The sequence below is a fragment of the Pantherophis guttatus genome, chromosome 3 (assembly GCF_059756535.1).
Source record: "Pantherophis guttatus breed Tessera chromosome 3, ASM5975653v1, whole genome shotgun sequence".
In the NCBI taxonomy this organism is placed as follows: Eukaryota; Metazoa; Chordata; class Lepidosauria; order Squamata; family Colubridae; genus Pantherophis; species Pantherophis guttatus.
Window position 1 is genome coordinate 204,708,624 of NC_142065.1, and position 20,127 is coordinate 204,728,750.

The following is a 20,127-nucleotide window of genomic DNA, read 5'->3' on the forward strand; positions in this document are numbered from 1 at the left end:
TCTTTTTGGTTTTTCCTGTTTCAAAATAACAGATGGACATCCCACGCCAAAATAATGAACTTAGGTTGGGTTGGGGGAGATGAAGGGTGCAAGGTTGATTTGTCTCAAGGTGATTAAGACTTTGCCACTATTAAATTCTCCTACTCGCTCCATTTCCCCCCCCCCTTTTTTTTAATACTGAACCTGAGAATTGTGCAGGATAGAGAAATGACTATCAAAGCTATCCAAAGCAGAACTTGATTGGCACCTGGGTCAATCCATACAAATAAAGACCACAAGGGAATACAGGCTGGTAGATACGCTATCATCCAGAGGTGGGTTGCTACCGGTTCGTCCCAGATCGGGCAAACTGGTAGCGGCGGTGGTGGGAGGTTCCGCCCACCCACCCGGACGTCTCTGCGCATGCACAGAAGCATCACGCGTGCAAGCATGCGCCCACAAGCGAACTGAAATTGAAACCCACTACTTCTATCATCCATGCTTCTTCCCATTTCACTCTTAAGATACAGATTATCCTCGATTTAACAATACTTCATTTACCGTGTTACCCCGAAAATAAGACCCTGTCTTATAATTTTTTGAACCCCGAAATAAGCGCTTGGCCTTATTTTTGGGGAGGTCTTATTATTTTGGGGTGCATGGAGGAAACCAGAGGAAATGGCGGGGAACTGGCTGTGCATGCATTTAAATATTTTTAGGGAGGGCTTATTTTCAGGGGGGGCTTATTTTAGCGCATGCGCTCAAAAGCCCAATTGGGCTAATTATCAGGGGATGTCTTATTTTCAGGGAAACAGTGTAGTGACGATTCGAAGTTACGATGACACTGAAAAAGGTGACTTATGACCATTTTTCACACAACCTTTGAAGCATCCCCATGGTCATGTGATCAAAATTCAAATACTTGGCAACTGACTCATATTTATGACGGTTGCAGTGTCCCAGGGTCAGGTGATACCTCCTTTTGTGACTCCATAACAAGCGAAGTCAGTGGGGAACCCAGATTTACTTAGCAGCCATGTTACTTACTTAACAGCTGCTCTTAACAAAGGTAACAAAACAGGTCATTAAATGGGGAAATTGACTTAACAACTGTCTCGCTTAGCCACAGAAATTTTGGGCTCAATTGTGGTAAGTTGAAAACTACCTCTAGTTTCTTCCCTTCAGAGGCTGTCTGCCCCAACTCAATGTTGCTTCTTTCTTTAGGGACATGATGGCAAACCTATGGCACTCATGCCAGAGGTGGCAGGCAGTGCCCTCTCTCTGGGCACATGAGCCGTCACCCCAGTTGAGCTCCGCTGTGCATGCATGCATGACTCCCACCAGCCAACTGGTCTTCAGGTCTCTGCCGTGCATGTGTGGGGGGCGGGGGGGTTGCATGGTGGTGAGGCACATGTGGGATGTGTGCATGCACGGGGGGCTGCATGTGCATGCACAGGGAGCGGGGCGCATGCGGGGCGCCATGTGTGCATTGCATTTTGTGGGTTTGGGCATGCTTTGGGCACTCGGTCCGGAAAAGGTTAGCCATCAACTGCATTAGGGGGTTCCATTGCTAGAAGTATTAAATTATATTAAATTATAAATTCCATGGGATTGAAACTTGTCTCCTTGTACTGTGAGAATAGGGAGGTGGCCTAGAGGTGAAGCTCTCGCCTCACAATCAGGAGGCTGTGAGTTCGATCCTAGGTAGAGGCAGATATTTCTCTCTCTGGGCACACTGAGAATATATCTGCTGAACAATACTCCACATTGGCGACAGGAAGGACATCCGACCATTAAACACTCTGCTAGATCCATTCAGTTGCCCAGATTCCATCCCGCAAGGGATTACGGGGTCGTTAAGATGATGACTAGATGGGTCAGGGGTTCAATCCAAGAGGGCCTTGCTTATTGTTCTTATGAGCAGGAGCTCAGTTGTTGTATTGAATAGATATGATAGAATGTAGTCTGGATTCCCAGAAGGAAGGAATTCTGTTCCAGAGGACAAAGAGATAGCAAAGCTTTGGTTGGAAGAATGTCTATGGAGATCCTCCATCATCCAGGTCATAGTTGTCCTCCCAAAGATGCTTTTTCAAGAGGCAACTGTACTTTCTGGTTTTACTTTGAGGACAATTCGCTTCTCATCCAAGAAGCTTCTTCAGGTCTTGGATGAGAAGCAAAATGTCTTCAAAGAAAAGCCATAAAGTCCAGCTGCCTCTTGAAAAAGCACCTTTGGGGATTTGGTTTGGAAGGAAAAGAGTTAAGGCAACTCCTCCTTAACAATTCTCAGAGTATATAGTGATGCAAATAATTGGTTGCTTTAGTTTGGCTACAGGGCAGGAATGATAGACTGCTCAGAAATAACTCTACATGTCTTCCTTGGTTCTTGGGGCCTGACAATATTCATTCTATTGTTCTTGCGACTACAAGTAATCTTCAATTTACAACCACAATTGAACCCCAAATTTTTGTTGCTAAGTGAAACATTGGCAACAAATGTTTTGCCCCATTTTACAACCCTTTGGGCCACAGTTGGTAAGTGAATCACTGCGGTTATTAAGTTACTAGCAATGGTTGTTAAGTGAATCTGGCTTCCCCATTGACTTTGCTTGTCAGAAGGTCGCAAAATGTTGTGGCCCGCCAGTGCCTTGCGGGGATTGTTGCTGATCTCAACAATGAGGAGGCTGGTGTGGCATCGCGCCAGCAGCCTGTGCAGCCGGCGCTCGAGTCGGACAGCGAGGAGGCTGAAGAAGATGTAGTGACAGAGGCAGGGATTCAACCTGGGCCTTCAGAAGCTCCAGAAGCTCCTTTAAGTGAAGAAGATGAAGTGGAGGAGCCTCTTCTCAATGCACGGGCACGCAGAGCTGCCAAAAGGCAGGAGTGGTTACTCAGGAGGAGGTCTCCTCAAGAGTAAGGCTTGGGGCTAATTGGCCACTCCCTTAGCCTATTTAAGTTTGCACACAGCTTGTAAAAAGCTGCAGGAAACAACGTTCGTTCATTCGCTGATCATTGAGTTTGGATTTTCTCTGCAAACCTGGCTTCTGGGCTTTCTGCCAACTCTTGTAAGACTCTATCTTATCTGTGGAATTTCTGGCAGGTTGTTAAGAACGTTTTATTAACATTTGCAAAGGCTGTGCTTTGAAGTAAACTGAGTTTTGTTCGGAGTTTGTGTGTGCTACATTCTTTGGGATCTGTAGCTGGGGCAGAACACAAAAGGGGATCACGTGATCCCCGGGAGACTGCAACCGTCATAGGTATGAGTCGGTGGCCAAGCATCTGAATTTTGATCGTGTGACTATGGGGATGCTGCAATGGTCCTAACTATGAAAAAATGGTCATAAGTCACCGTTTTTCAGTGCCGTCATAACTTTGAATGGTCACTAAATGACCATGGTTACTAAATGGTTAGTAACTGTTACTAACAGGTTACTAAACTGTTACTAATGGTTACTAAATGTTGTAAGTCAAGGTAGCCTTGTCTCCTTCCAAAGGAAAACTGGTATTAAAATGAAATGACAGCTTTGTGAGGTTGAATAAAAACATTAGGCCAGGTCATTCTCATCGTCTCTGCCCGAGGGTGACATAACATTCTGTGAAGCCCACTATTAAATTGGTTAAAAGCCATGTTTCATGGCATGATTGGCCTTAACGTAGGTGAGGGTGGGAATGTACCACCATCGGAAACACTTAAAAAGCAGCTGAATTTATTTTCTCAGGCCGTCAAAAGGAAGAAGAGCAAGTCCGATTGCAGTGCTAGAGATTATTATCCTAGACTCCTGAGACACCCCCCCTACACACACCATTGATTAAGAATCTGTTCTCAACAATTTACAGCTACGGTGAGTATTGATCTTTGGCAGCTGTTTTATGGATCGGCCAATTTATTGGTTCCATTTCTTTGTGTAAGCTCAGAGGCCTAAGACGGCTACCTGGTTTCTATTGCTCTCTTGATGGATTTGCGCTTTTTCTGGTTTCACGGCTGTTACTAAGATAAGAACAATTCCCGATAGCAGAACAAGGATGGGGGATATTTATGTTTAAATTCAGGCACGGGCAAAGATAGCTCTATCTCCCGTTGCAGAAGGCTCTTGCCTTCATAGGCGGCTGCAAAATTTGCAAAACACAGCTTTATTGATTTATTTATTAAACAAATGCATACTGCTGCCCATCAACCCAGGAGGAACTCTGGGCTGCAAACAAAATAAAACCGTTGAAGATAATGAACTGGGTTGAGGCCACAATAAAACTCGCATCCATCCGCCAGCCAGCGGTATCACTTCTATCAACGTTCAGTGTTCAGTGCCGAGGAGGGAATAGCATTAGCTGGCTTTGTATATCATCTTACCAAAATAAGAACAAACCACAGAGTATAGCACAGCAGCGTGACACAGAGAAGCGCAGACGTGACCTTGGAGCAGGAATGCAGAGACAGCAGAAAGAAATTTAACGTGACTCCACTTTGGTACAAAGAAGAAGGGAGGGAAGAGAAATATTATCGGGCTTTCAAGAATTTTGAAACTACAAATAGCCCTGGACTTACGACCACAAATGGAGCCCAACATTTCTGTTGTTAAGTGAGATGTTTATTAAGTGAGTTTGGCCCCCATTTTACGACTTTTCTTGCCATGGTTGTAAAAGTGAATCACTGCAGTTGTTCAGTTAGCAACAAAGTAGTTAAGTGAATTGGGCTTCCCCACTGACTTTGGGTCAAGGTTCCAAGTAATACATCTCCTTCCATAAGAACTCCGAGGCAGGCATATTCCTCGAAGAACATTTTATTGGGACATATCAAATCGGCACAGACTTGGTGGAAAACCGGCTCTAAATTCCCGCCGGTTTTACACCCAATTTTTTAAAAAAGCTTTGTCACCCCCCCCCCCCAAAGCAGTGGTGAAATCTAATTTTTTTTTACTACTGGTTCTGTGGGCATGGCTTGGGAAGCGTGGTGTGGCTTGGTGGGCATGGCTTGGTAGGCGTGGCAGGGGAAGGATACTGCAAAATCTCCATTCTCACCCCACTCTGGGACCAGCCAGAGGTGGCATTTGCCAGTTCTCCAAACTACTCAAAATTTCCGCTACCGGTTCTCCAGAATCTGCTGGATTTCACCCCTGCCCCAGAGTCTCCAGTCACATGGTCCAGTCAGCGTGTAGTCCAGTTGCTAGGTGATCTCAGTCTCCACTTTTCAAACACCTGCACAAACATCCTTGATTCCCAGGGGAAAGAATTTTATTTAGGCTACAATACCCCCGTTATCTCTACACCCATTTCCCTGCCCCCTTAGCTCTAGGCCAGGGATCAGCAACCTGTGGCTCTGGAGCCTCATGTGGCTCTTTCACCCCTCTGCTGCGGCTTCCTGTCACTCAAAATATGCATCACAATCGCCAATGTGCGACACCCACTGGTACGCAATTTATTGAGCTTTTCAATCCCCGGTAGGCCAACCATGGATAAATCCAAGAAAAGAAAAGTTTCAGAAGAAAAACAGAACGTTTAATTCAACTACATATGCTAGTTTTGTGGCCGCTCAAGAAATAGTCAGGCACGGGAAGGGTTTTGTGGCTCCCGGTGTTTTCTTTTCTGTGGGAAATGGGTCCAAATGGCTCTTTGAGTGTTTAAGGTTGCAGATCCCTGCTCTAGGCAGTGTCAGCCCTGAAGCAAAGTGAAGAGAAACCTTCTAAGAGGAAAGCTACAGAAAAGAAAATGGCCACAGTTAGGCCAACTTCAAGGTTGACACTTTGCTTTTGCACCCGCAAAAGGAGATCACGTGACCCTGGGACGCTGCGATCGTCGTAAGTATGAACCAGTTGCCAAGCATCTGAATTCTGATCACATGAGCATGGGAATGCTACAAAGGTGGTAACTGTAAAAAATGGTCACTTTGTTTTTCACTGCTGTTGTAATTTTGAAAGGTCACTAAATGAACTGTTGTAAGTCGAGGATTACCTGTTGTTGTGAATCCACAGTTTGCAGTGTTTGTTATGGGGTTATTTTTCCCAGAAACTGGAAGTATATATTGATTTCCCACAAAAAAAATAGTAAAATAGTCACGTGACTGTGGGACACGGCAAACAACCTTAAATGCCAAGCACCCAAATTACAACCATGCGACCATGGGACAGGTGCGGGGGTGGGGCAGGTGGGGGAGGGGCAGGTGGAGGAGGGGCAGACAGGATCCTGCAAAATTCTTTGCCTCCAGTTGTGTCTGCCTGCCTGCCTGGTGTATTCAGCAGACAGTCGAATTCAAGTTTCCTTCAATTAAATGTTGTCATCTTTTGGTGACCAAGGAAGCGTACCTTCTCCGTAGCAGTCCCTTTTCTGTGCAAAAGTGCATTTTAATTAAATATTTGAACATCTGTAAGCCATCCAGAGCCTTTTCGGAGTCAGAAGGCTTTAACAAATCATAGAGAGAATCATTCTTTCTCTCTACTCAGTACTAGTGATATTATATCTGAAGTACTGTGTACACTTCTGAGTACTGTTATTTCCAGAAGAATATTGACAAATTAGAAAGGAGACTGAGAAAGATGTTAACGGCTCAAGTGGGTTGGGAAGTTTGGTTTGGAGAGAGTAAGACTGTGAGGAGATATGATTATCAGTGTTCAGATAACCTAAAATAGAGAAGACAGCAGTGGTGAAATTCAATTTTTTTACTACTGGCTCTGTGGGCATGGCTCTGTGGGCATGGTGTGGCTTGGTGGGCGTGGCTTGGTGGGCATGGCAGGAGAAGGATATTGCACAATCTCCATTCCCACCCCACTCTAGGGGAAGGATACTGCAAAATCTCCATTCCCACCCGACTGGGGCCAGCCAGAGATATTTGCCAGTTCTCCCAACTACTCAAAATTTCCGCTACCAGTTCTCAAGAACCTGTCAGAACCTGCTGAATTTCACTCCTGGAAGACAGTCATGGACGCTTTTCCATGGCCACAGAAAGTAGGACAGAAATAATGAGTAAGGTACAGCTATTTAGATTTCATTTACACCTCACTTATGGAGGTTGTAAGTTCTCTGTCTTTGGAAGTTTGTAAGAAAGATCTGGACAACCATCTAGAGCTCTGGTGGCGCGGTGGTTAGACTGCAGTATTGCAGGCTTATTCTGCTGACTGCCAGCAGTTCGATCCTGTGGGGCTCAAGGTTGACTCAGCCGTCCATCCTTCCAAGGTCAGTAAAATGAGGACCCAGATTGTTTGCAATAGGATGACTCTGTAAACCGCTCAGACTCAGGGCTGTAAAGCACCATGAAGCGGTATATAAGTCTAAGAGCTATTGCTTTTGCTATTTTCTGAATGGTTCCGTTGGCTTTTTTGCATAATGTAGGATCAGGGGTATCAAACTGGCGATCCGCAGGCCAGATGCGTCACGTGCAGGCCACACCCACCCCGTGAATGGAAAAAAGTCATGGTACGTCACGTGACGACAACATGACATGGCGAGTTTGATGTAGTGTAGATGGTGGTGTAGATGGTAGCATCAGGTGATCCTCGTGGTCTCTTCCAATGCCATACTTCTCTTTTTGATGACCCCAATGTTTCAATTAATATTTTCTTTACTGTCAGCATTCTATCAATACATTCTGAGCACTTGGCACCTATACATTAATGATCCTTGGATTATAATCAAGCAATTCAATTCAATTTATGACTGTCATAGACCAGAGTCCACCTTGGATTACAGTTAACAGAACAACAGAATTGGGAGGGACCTTGGAGGTCTTCTAATCCAAACCCCTGCTCAAGGCAGGAGATCCTATATCAGTGATGGCTAACCATTTTGCCGTCATGTGCCAAAAGTGGGGGAAGTGCAGGGGGTCGTGCGTGCCCGTGCCCACACCCATAATTCAATGCGCCCCGCCCCCCCGTACATGTGCCTGCGACACCCCCCGCACTCCCCCCACTTTTGGCACACAATGGCACTGTGGGCCTGGTAGGCCCATTTTTCGCCCTCCCCAGGCTCCAGAGGCTTTCTTGGAGCCTGGGGAGGGTGAAAACAGCCTTCCCCACTCCCCTGGAGGCCAGAAATGGCCCATTTCCCGACTTCCGGTGAGCCCACAAGGCTAGAAAATCAGCTGGCTGGCGCACACATGCATGCTAGAGCTGAGCTAGGGCAACGCTCGCGTGCCCACAGATATGGCTCCACGTGCCACCTTTGGCACGCGTGCCATAGGTTTGCCATCACGATCCTATACCATTTCAGACAAATGGTTGTCAAATCTCTTCTTAAAAACCTCCAGTGTTGAAGCACCCAAAACATTTGGAGATGAGTCCGTTCTGTTCATCAATTGTTCTGACTGTCAGGATTTTTGATATCAATACTTAAAATATTATCTTAATAGTTAACAACATCCTTTGTCAAATTTGAACTGAATGAAAATTCATAGACTGCAATCCATTCAGTAGAATAGCGTATATACTAGCAATCTCACTCTGGGGGGTTCTGTTAGTAAAAGGATCAAGATTGTGATCCTACTACCTTCAGGGGAAGTCATGTACCAATATCAAAGAAAGCCCATAAAACTATGTAGTGTTATTCTTCTTCCTCTTTTAGACTATAGAACAAAAGCTCTTGAATCAAAGTAGAGCTTCCCTTTGATCCCGATAGAGGATTAAAAATCGCATCCTCTTAAGTGTTTATATGCAGCATTCCTCTCGGGAATTAAGAATGCAATTCCAAATACAACTTGAAACCTGGAGAAATCAGAATTAAGGCACGATTTATAGCTGCAGGAGTCCTCTGGAGTTCTTTTAATAAGAATAAAGACTATAAGATAAATTTCTTTGAGAAAGAAAAGCATCCTTGAGCAATGTCTGGATGTGTGGCCTTCAACTCCAGAATTTCTCACGACCATTCCTGAGAATTTTGGGAGTTGTCTCGGAAATTCTGGAAGTTGAAGATCTCCTATCTTGAAGTTGGCCAGGCTGACTTTTCCAAGACCTCAGAGACTGTCCTTGGGAGCATACAGGCAATCCTTAGCTTATGACCGCAGTTGGGAATAGAATTTCCATTGCTAAGCAAGGCTGTTGTTAAATGAGTTCTTAAGTGAATCATGCAGTCCTTCAACAAATCTACCTTCTCCCATTGACTTGCCTTGTCAGAAGCTGGCTGGAAAAGTTACAATAGCAATAGCACTTAGACCTATATAGTGGTTTATAGATTCAGCATATTGCCCCCAACAGTCTGGGTCCTCATTTTACCGACTTCAGAAGGATGGAAGGCTGAGTTAACCTTGAGCTGGTCAGAATTGAACTCCCGGCAATCAGCAGAATTAGCCTGCAATACTGCATTCTAACCACTGTGTCACCACGGCTCTCACATCCCAGCTTGTTGATAAAGTTTTGATTCTGCTCTGGAAGAAAATCGGGTTAGAAGTCTAGGAAATACATAATCAAAAGATGGAAGTAACGTTATTAGAAAGTAGACATACAATTCAGCGCCCCCAAATGGAGAAAAAAGGAATCTGCAAACTGTAACTCTTGTGGTCATAAGTGGAGGACTGCCTGTATTTTGCAATCACATATCCTATAGCAAAAGACTTATATACCAACTCACAATGCTTTACAGCCCTCTCTAAGTGGTTTACAAAATCAGCATATTGCCCCCAACAATCTGGGTCCTCACTTTACCCACCTCGGAAGGATGGAAGGCTGAGTTAACCTTGAGCCGGTGGGAATCGAACTGCTGGCAGCCAGCAGAAGTAGCTTACATTCCTGCTTTCTAACTATTGCGCCACCATGGCTCAATCATGCAACCCAGGAATGCTGCAATTGTCATAAATACATGCCAGTTGCCCAATCAAGTGATCTGGGCAATATCATAAGTCACTTTTTTTTCCAGTGCTGTGTTAATTTTGAATAGTCTCTTCTTGAATGGTCATAGGTTGAGGAGTACCTGTATGCTAAGTTACAAGCCCTTTGTTGTGTTTTTGGTAGCACTTCACAGTAGGAATCCTGAAGCCGCACAGATGACTATTTCTGCTCCTTGACAAATAGAGTTTTTATAGCGTTTTAAAACGATAGACACTTTTTCTAACAGGAACTACTCAGAAAATGGAATAAAAACACCCTGGAGAACAATGCATTGAAGTGCAAGCATCAGTCATTTCCACACAAAGCATCTTCCAGGGTCATCTGACCATTGTTGGGTCCAAATAATAGCCGTGTGGATAACCTTGATTTCACCTTAGCAATGGCCAGTGGTGTGTAAATCATTTGTGCAGAAGTGGCTGTGGGCACGTAGGAGGTTGAAGGAAAGGTTTTAAGGAAGCTTCTCTTGTTAATGTACAGTATATAGACCAGGGGTGAAATCCAGCAGATTCTGACAGGTTCTGGAGCGGAAATTTTGAGTAGTTCGGAGAACCGGCAAATACTACCTCTGACTGGCCCCAGAGTGGGGTGGGAATGGAGATTTTGCAATATCCTTCCCCCCAGGAGTGGGGAGGGAATGGGGATTTTGTAGTATCGTTCCCCCGGGAGTGGGGTGGGAATGGAGATTTTGCAGTATCCTTCCCCTGCCACGCCCAACAATCATGCCCACCAAGCCACACCACGCCCACCAAGCCACGCCCACAGAACCGGTAGTAGAAAGTCACTTTCACGTGATCGTGGGACATTGCTGATGGCCAATAAGGCGTGCCAGTTTTCAAGCATTCAAAATACGATCATGTGATCAGGGGAGTTGGGGGACTGCAGCCGTCAGAACTTCAAAAATCAGGTTGTAAAAGTTTGGGGAGGGGTGGGGTTCCGTCATCACTTTGAATAGTCACTAAGCAATTGGTTGTAAGTCAAATACTACCAGTTTTTGTTACCTTGCCAGCCTAAATTATTGGGAATTTCCTGGTGTCTCCCATCCAAGTTTAATCCAGAGCTGATCTTGTTTAGCTTCCCAAGAGCAGCCTGTTCGACAGAAGATGCTGGCTCCTGATCTGACATTCTGCATATAAGTAGTAATCTTCTTTACTATATGGGCACATTCAAAGAATTTTCTAGAAAACAGAAGGGTTGGCCCTAAGGCTTCTTCTGGGATTTTTTTTTTCATTCCAATTTCTCATAGTTCAAATTTCCCAATCTCCCTTCCAAAACATTTGCCAGGCAGCCCCCAGCTTAGCATGTTACCTAGAACTAAGGAGGCATTTCATGACAGTTAAAACAATTAATCTATGGAACGACTTTCCTCCAGAAGTTGTGGGTGCTCCAACACTGGAAGTTTTTAAGAAGAGATTGGGCAGCCATTAGTCTGAAATGGTATAGGGCTTCCTGCTTGAGCAGGGGGTTGGACTAGAAGACCTCCAAAGTCCCTTCCAACTCTTGTTATTCTGTTACCTGCTAGTGAAAGGAGAAGGGAAGCATCCTTAATGCCTGCACAATCCTTTTAGTTTCTTTTTTTTTTTCTTTTTGTGCCATGCCTTTTTTTAGAACAGCCGCCCAAATTCAGGAACTGTGCTGTGTTTTGTAGCTCTCCAAGCTGTTCAGGAAGCACTGCTATCTAAAACACCAGAATGCAAAATGCTTTATATAAATGAGGAATACATTTTTCTGGGGGCAGATTCTGCCTATTAAAAACACGAGGGACACCCTGTTTCATTTTTATGAAGAGACCTTTAGCTTGGCTGTCTTTTGGCCAATTTAGTGCCTCCAACCGGCAGGGGGACGTTTATGGCCCTTTCCTATTGATTTTATTTTATTTATTTGTCAAGCATGTATAAGATAACAGGTAAAAGTATAAACATAATTGGAATACATGAAAAGAGTAAGTAAAAAGGAATATTAGGACAGGGACGGTAAGCACGCTGGTGCACTTATGCACACCCCTTACAGACCTCTTAGGAATGGGGTGAGGTCAACAGTAGACAGTCTAAGGTTAAAGTTTTGGGGGTTTGGGGAAGAAACCACAGTCAGGTAGTGCATTCTAGGCATTAACCACTCTGTTGCTGAAGTCGTATTTTCTGCAATCGAGTTTGGAATGATTTACCTTGAGTTTGTATCTATTATTTGCTCGTGTATTGTTGTGGTTGAAACTGAAGTAGTCATTGACAGGTAGGACATTGTGGCAGATAATTTTATGTATTACACTTAGGTCAGACCGAAGTCGGCGTAGTTCTAAGATGTCTAAGCCCAAAATTTGAAGTCTGGTGGCATAAGGTATTTTACTGTGGTAGAGGAATGGAGGACTCTTCTCGTGAAATATCTCTGGACTCTCTCGATTGTATTTATGTCCAAAAGACTGCTTCTGTCCCTTGGTAACAGGAACGTAACCTAAGCCCATCAAGTCAAGAGGTCAGCAGATTCTCTTGAAGGTCCATCTCCTCTGAAAGAAGAACAGGCAGGTCTCCATTTGAAAATGTAGGCGTCAGCCCTGGAGCCATTCCCCCACCCCACCCCACCCCACCCCGGCACTTTCAGGGCTGCCACAGCAAACGGGAGGGAGGAGGAAGAGATAGCTAGGGGATTGTAGCCATAATAAAATTCTTTCTTCTGAGAACCAAGAACTTCCCCACCAGGTGCGAGGAGGTGGGATCTGAGACCAAGCGACCCTTGGACTGTGGCCTGGTTGGACCATGTGATGGACTACATGAGCAGGAGAAAGAAAATTTTATTTTTAACCGGGGGAAACCGGAGGGGGGTTTAGAGTCGGGTTTCCCCAGACGTGCCAATAGGACATGCCTAATAATAAGGTGACCAACTTTTTTACAATGAGAAGGACACAAATAAGCGCTCCATGGCATAGGGCCTGGGTACTTATGGGGCCGCCTTCTGCCGCCAATAGCCTCCCGATAGCCAGTTCGCCCTTAAATGAGTCCAGCAGGAGAAGGGCGGTATAAAAATTTAATAAATAAATAAATAAATAAATAAATTGAAGAAAAAAAAATATCGTAAATAAAAGAAACATTTTGTTCATTGCAACAAAGAATCTAATGAGTGTATGTGTGCCATGTCATGTTTCGGAAAAAGTAAACAAAGCCACTTGCGCGCAGCGCACTCTCTCAAAACAATTCTCCTGTGCGGAGCGCATGCGTCACATAATTGCGTCTCGCCGCACTGTACCGAGTCTTGATGAATCGTCATGTCAAATACAAATACGTCACATCACACGCAACGGATCAGATCGGCACCAATCGAATACAGAGATTTACAGATTAGTCTTCAAATATCGAAAAGGAGGACATGTAGGAGGACACTTTTCAAGAGAGGACAGAACTTACAAAAGAAGGACTGTCCTCCCTAAAGGAGGACGATTGGTCACCTTACTAATAAATCTATACTTTGAGGAACATGCCTGCCTTGGAGTTTTGATTCCGTTGGGTGTTTCTTGGAACCCTGAACAGTAGGTCTTGTTTAATAAGATGATAGCAGTGATAGCTCCCACAGAGTTTAAGGGTTGGAAATAACAACCGAGAATGGAGTGGAATATATTAAGGCTATTAACCAGAATACTCCGAAGTGATGACACTTGTGAACAGGCAGAACGATTCGATTAGCATGTGAGAACAGCACAAGGGACTGCTTTCGTCAGCACCTAATTCTACATTCAAGCTTAGCCAGATGGAAAAGTTACAGGGTTGCCCACTTTAGAAGAACCAGGGGGAATCAGTTGGCCTTCTCTAATTGCTGAGATCTGGTCTACCGTGATAGCAAGGGGTGTTCTCTTTTCAATTAACGTGGACCAATTTAAGGAAAGACTGGATCCGTTCCCTTGGCTTTGGTTCCCCTCTAAACAAAGGCCAAAATAAACAGCCACAGTTTAGGTTCTGCAACGAACTTTGCAAAACCCGCGAGAGAGAATTCGCAAAACGTTGCCTGTGCAGGACACCTGCCCGTTTGTCCTTTTCGAGAAAAAGGATAGTTACCTGCATCAATAGGTGATTAGCAAGAGGATTGAAACCACTCCGGCCTTAGCAAACCTAGAACGAAATTGGGTGCTAAAGTAAAACATACCTAGTTGCAAAAGATTTACGTAATGTAGGTAATTGTCTTTCCCTTTCCATGTAGCTGGTTACAGGTATTTTTTAACTGATGATTGGTCGCTTAGCAACCATTTGAATTTGTAACTTATCTGGATAAAAAGTTATGACCCAATTCTGAAGTTTCAATATTCTGTATTTCAGGCTTTTGACAACATGGCTGCATTTACCACTGTTTGCAGGGTCTCCTAGGCACATGACCGTTTTTAAGGACATTTTTGCCCCAAACCTGAAGTTACTTCCGATTTTCGGCAGAACTGTGCCATAACAAACAAGAGATTTGCTTAATGATCCCTGCATTCTTTCTATCTATCTATCTATCTATCTATCTATCTATCTATCTATCTATCTATCTATCTATCTATCTATCTATCTATCTATCTATCTATCTATCTATATTGTCCACCCACTCATCCATCCATCCATCCAAACATCCATCCATCCATCCATCCATCCATCCATCCATCCATCCATCCATCCATCCATCCATCCATCCATCCATCCATCCATCTATCTATCTATCTATCTATCTATCTATCTATCTATCTATCTATCTATCTATCTATCTATCTATCTATCTATCTATCTATCTATCTATATCCATCCCATCCTGCAATTTCAACTCTTGGTGGCAAACACAATTTGTTTTTTAAAAAACCAACAAAATAAGAACAATGACACAATAATAAGGTACCGTTCTTCTTTCATGGTTTTACTTCTGTTGGATTTTTACATACTTGGTGTCTGAGGGTAGCCTAATCCAATCTGTACAATAGCCATACTAAAAAAAAAAAGTGATCTCTGTGAAATTTTCTTCAATATATATATAAGATTGCACTGCCAATATTTGCTTTGAACTGGAAATATAACTTAGAATTATTACAAGGAAGAAAAAACCCCAATCAAATTAAAATGTATCCTCCACATTTTTTGTTTCAAATTAAACTAGCCCATTGTACCATGATGTTATTAAAATCCTAACCACTTTTTGGGGGGCTAATATCTTTGTTTCTTTTTAAAAAGAATGCATTCTAAGTGCAGGTTGGAAGTGTTTAATTAGGAAAATCACACATGGCTAAAAGGGTGAGGATTGGAATGGAGTTCTCCTTCAAATTAGCCTTAAGATTTTGCAACAGTATAATACTCTTTCACTGAAGCATCATTTTTTGCAGAAGATGTATTTTTTTGAAGTAGTGTTGGGGGGAAAAATAGTGCTAATTACAAGACTGATTTCAACATCGCTCAGAGTTATGAAATGATTCTCAGATGCTTCCACAAAGGGCCTTCATTTGGCTAATACCACACTTTCCTCGGAGAGAGCTAAGCTAGCCCTGTCTATAGGAATTTCGAAGTATCCTGAAAGGGTGGTGGTGGTGGTGAATTGTTCCTTCTAAGTCAGAGATCTTCAAACATGGCAGCTTTAAGACTTGTGGACTTCAACTCTCAGAATTCTGGGAGTTGAAGTCCACAAGTCTTAAAGCTGCCATGTTTGAAGACCTCTGTTCTAAATTGACAAAAGGATTCATTGGCAAATCGGAGGTACTGCATCAGTGGTGAAATCCAAATTTTTTTTACTACCAGTTCTGTGGGCGTGGCTTGGTGGGCATGGTGTGGCTCGGTGGGCATGGCAGGGGAAGGATACTGCAAAATCTCCATTCCCACCCCACTCCAGGGGAAGGATACTGCAAAATCTCCATTCCCTCCCCACTCTGGAGTCAGCCAGTGGTGGTATTTGCCGGTTCTCCGAACTGCTCAAAATTTCCGCTACTGTTTCTCTAGAACCTGTTAGAACCTGTTGGATTTCACCCCTGTGCTGCATTAATCTGACAGTATCTGAGAAAACATGTCGCCCTTCTTCCCCTATCTTGAGTGCTAGGAAGCTCATATGCAACCTCTTGGATTGAACCTCCAAGACAAAACATTGATGAAATAATTTGCTGGTTCTTGAAATCTCTACACACATTTAATCTGTAGAATATCTCGTTTCCCTACTCCAGTCCCTGAGTCATCTGAGCCATGGTGGCACAGTAGTTAGAATGCAATATTGAGGGCTGACTCTACCCAGAGCCAGAAGTTTGATTCTGACCGACTCAAAGTTGACTCAGCCTTCCATCTTTCCAAGGTCGATAAAATGAGGACCCAGATTGTTGGAGGCAATGTGCTGACCCTGTAAACCACTTAGGGCTGTAAAGCACTGTGAAGCGGTATATAAGTCTAAGTGCTATCTGCAATAAACCTATACAGACCACTTAGATGCTTTGAATTGTGCATCAATTCAATAAAGTTGTTGGTTATTACCATTAAGGGAAGCACGATGGCTCAGTGGTTACAATGCTGGGCTTGTTGGCTGGAAAGCTGACAGCCTGGGTTTGAGACCCAAGCGTTGTGGGATGGAGTGAGCTCCCGTTTCTTGCTCCAGCTCCTGCCCACCTAGCAATTTGAAAGCATGTCAATGTGAGTAGATAAATAGGTACCACTTCAACAGGGAGGAAACAACGCCCCGTGACATCTTGCTGGTCATGATGTCTTTGAATAACCTTTGCTCAAAGGACCTTGAAACGGAGATGAGTGCCACTGCAATTGGTTATGACTAGTGAAGTAACATTTGCAGGGACTCCTTTTTTAAATCACTATTAAAGCCTTACATGACTTAGGGCCAGCTTATTTGAAGAAACGTCACTCCACCAAGCCCACCAGGACAGGAAGGCAGGGGTATGTTACACGTCCCATCGATTAGGGATGTACATCTGGTGGGACCATAAAAAAGGGCCTTCTTGGGGGTGGCCCCTTCTCTATGGAACATCATCTCCAAGGTACAGTTCACACACACACACACACACACACAGTGTTGCTTTTCTGAAAGACCTTAAAAACATCAGGGACACCGAATAGTGATGGAGCCAATCAAGTTGTTGATTTGATTGCGTTGTTACTGCAACGGGAGGATTTTTTTTTAAATGGGTTCATGATTGGTAGATTTTTAACTGCTGTAAACCACAGAGTCACCGATGTGTGAGCTTGGCTGGCCATTTTAGTTTTTGGTTTATATTCCTTGCTGCTTTTAAATCATTCCTTATTTTTTCTTGGTTGGCCTTTAATTGGGCTGTCTTTAATTATTGATGTTTGTGGGTTTCTTATTGTGCTTTTCGGTTTTATGCTGCTATTTCTCCATTTTTAATGCACTGTCTGCGATTTTCTCATTAGGTTAAAAACCCAATCCAAGATAAGGCTTAGCAATGCCCACCCCTCTCCCTCAAACCAATTTGTCAGCTTATTTGTCCTTAGTTTTGTTAATCAAATCCTGCCACTCGATGGCTATTTTTAGACAATGAAGTCATCCAAGGATTGCAATATCCTTTAAACATTAAAAAAAAAATCACATTTAGGTTTCCTGGAGTTAAATGCCCTTTTCAAAACGACCTGCCAACTTTCCCAACTACCCCTTCAAGGGCAAACGGAGAAGGTCTGAGTCACCTCACAGACTGGCGGTAATAAATCCAGTGTTGGGAGAATATAGATCCATTGAAGAACTCCTTGTAGAGGACACCACCAAGAAAACACTATAAATCATTCCTCGTTGACCTTTATTCACAGAAAACACATCAGGCTGAAAAATATGCCCCGTTTTGAGGTGATGCAAATTTATAGGACCCTTTATTTAATGAGGGGGAGGGTTCATTTCTCTATAAAGGTACAGAATTTCAAAGGAGGTTATCATATATCTTGCTATGAGATCTGCTTTTTTAAGGGCAGTGACAGGGTTGAAGTGGTGTCCCATTTAACGTCTTACATCTTATAGAACAGTGTTTCTCAACCTTGGTAGCTTGAAGATGGGTGGACTTCAACTCCCAGAATCCCCCAGCCAGCAGTTCTAGATTGCTTCTCTCCTCGATTAGTTTCCATCTGTTGCTTCTTGTCCTGCCTTCTGGTGTTTGGAGAAAAGGTTGACCCCTCCTCTTCTTTGTGGCAGCCCCTCAAATATCATGTGTCCCGTAGTCCTTCGTTTCTCTAGACCCGTGATGGCGAACCTATGGCACGGGTGCCACAGGTGACACACGAAGCCATATCTATGGCCACGCGAGCGCATGTGACATGCAGGTCAGCTGATTTTCAGGCCTTCTGGGCCCACTGGAAGTCGGGAAATAGGCTGTTTCCGGCCTCCGGGGGGGATGGGAAAGGCCATTTTCGCCCTCCCCAGGCTCCTAGAAAGCCTCTGGAGCCTGGGGAGGGCAAAAAATGGGCCTACCGGGCCCACCGTGTCATCACGTGCCAAGAGTGAGGGGTCACGCATGCATGTGTGGGAGGACAGGGCACATTGAATTATGGGTGTGCACACACACGCGCGCAATTCCCCACTGAGTTTACTTTCAGGGAAGGCAGCAATACCAATCTTAAAAGGCAGCAAGGACTGGAAACCACAGATCCCAGGGAGGCTGTTAACTATGTTTGTGAATTCTGCGTTGATTAAATTACTAGTTTCTTCTTGGGAAACTCAGATGCTTGCCAATGTTTGTCTGGCTACCAGAGAAGGGTATCTTTGCGTTGTCTAACCTAAAATTTTAGTAGAGAACAGCCACAATTGGAAGCATTTTTGCTATGTATATATCTCTCTCTCCCACGAACATGGTTTCCATTTTTTTTCATCCTTCAAAGATAATTTATAGATCTCAGGACCTAGCCTATTTTGAGTTTGGCCCAGTGGATCATTTGTACTCTGTGAGGAATCATTTATTGTTCTGGACTCCTTTTATTCTTCCCAACCCTTGAAAAGAAATTATCTAGAGAGCCTCGGAGTTCTATTCATCATTAGGGCAAACCTCTGAAAAATGAAGGAATGGGGCCAAATTTGATGTGGAGGGAGATGTTGGCAAAAAAAAAAAAAAGTTTTAAAAATGAGTCCATTCAGCCCAGGCTGCAGAGAAAAAGATTCCCTCCGCTCTGGGAAAAACAGCTGCTCAGAATATTGGTAATTGCTCCATGTTGAGAGGCCTCCCCCTTGGTCCTAGGACCTACAGCAAAGCTGTTGTTAAGGAGTTGGAAAGAATCCCAGAGTTCAAAACGAAACAAACAAGAACACCAGCATTCAAACAGCGCCATACTCCCATCCCCAGCTCTTGTGTGTGTTATTTAAAGCACCTAAATGTTGAAAACTGAAGGGGACTGCAAAATACGCAGAGGTCACATCAGCAAGACCCCATGCACATATGTGCTAGTCGTTCCCGACTCTAGGGGGTGGTGCTCATCTCTGTTTCAAAGCCGAAGAGCCAGCGCTGTCCGAAGACGTCTCCATGGTCATGTGGCCGGCATAACTAAATGCCAAAGGCGCACGGAAAGCTGCTGCCTTCCCACCAAAGGTGATCCCTAGTTTTCTACTTGCATTTTTTACATGCTTTCGAACTTCTAGGTTGGCAGAAGCTGGGACAAGTATGTCTGTATGTGTATATATTTATATTAAATTTATATTAATTTATATTAGAGGTTAATACATCTGCCTAATATGCAAGCAAGCCCAGGTTCGAAGAAGGGTATGGCTAGCTGATGAGAGCTAAATAGCTTGAAATAGATCTATTCTAGTCTCCCTTTATTTCTTTGTCAGTAAATATAAATTTAACACAAAATAGTTTGTCGTGAAAGCGAAAGGAAGCTTCCCATATTTGGGTAGACCAGGTTGCTTCGATAGAAAACATATATATATATATATAAAGTGTTTTTCTATCGAGACACTTGGTCTACCCCAACATGTGGGAGGGGGCATTCTGCTCCCTTTCACCTTTCAGCTCCAATCCAGGAGCCCTCAAGCAGTCGCATTCATGACAAACCATTTTATACCAAATTTATGTTTTGCTGATAAAGAAATAAAGGGAGACTAGTATAGATCTATTTCAAGCTATTTAGCTCTCATCAGCTAGCCATACCCTTACTCGGATGAAGGGAGGAGAACTTGAGGCTCAGAAGGTTAATTCAACTGCCTAACATGCAGGAAGCCCAAGTTCGAATCCGAGTAAGGGTATGGCTAGCTGATGAAAGCTAAAAAGCTTGAAATAGATCTATACTAGTCTCCCTTTATTTCTTTATCAGCAAAAAATAAATTTTATATATATATATATATATATATATATATATATATATATTTTCCCTGTAAAGGCATAGTATCAATTTTCTTTGATGGAGCTACAAAAAAAAATCTTGGCTACGTA

At 43.7% G+C, this 20,127-nt stretch overlaps 1 protein-coding gene across 3 annotated transcripts in view; it reads right to left on the reverse strand.

The window, feature by feature from the left end:
- Nucleotides 1-12,009: 12,009 nt before the first annotated feature.
- DNAAF11 (dynein axonemal assembly factor 11) overlaps nucleotides 12,010-20,127 on the reverse strand; it is a 57,284-nt gene continuing 49,166 nt past the window's right edge. For all 3 annotated transcript variants that reach the window (XR_015733446.1, XR_015733445.1, XR_009620126.2), the window contains one exon: nucleotides 12,010-12,276. The gene's annotated coding sequence lies outside the window, so the exon portion shown is untranslated. The remainder of the gene's footprint in view (nucleotides 12,277-20,127) is intronic.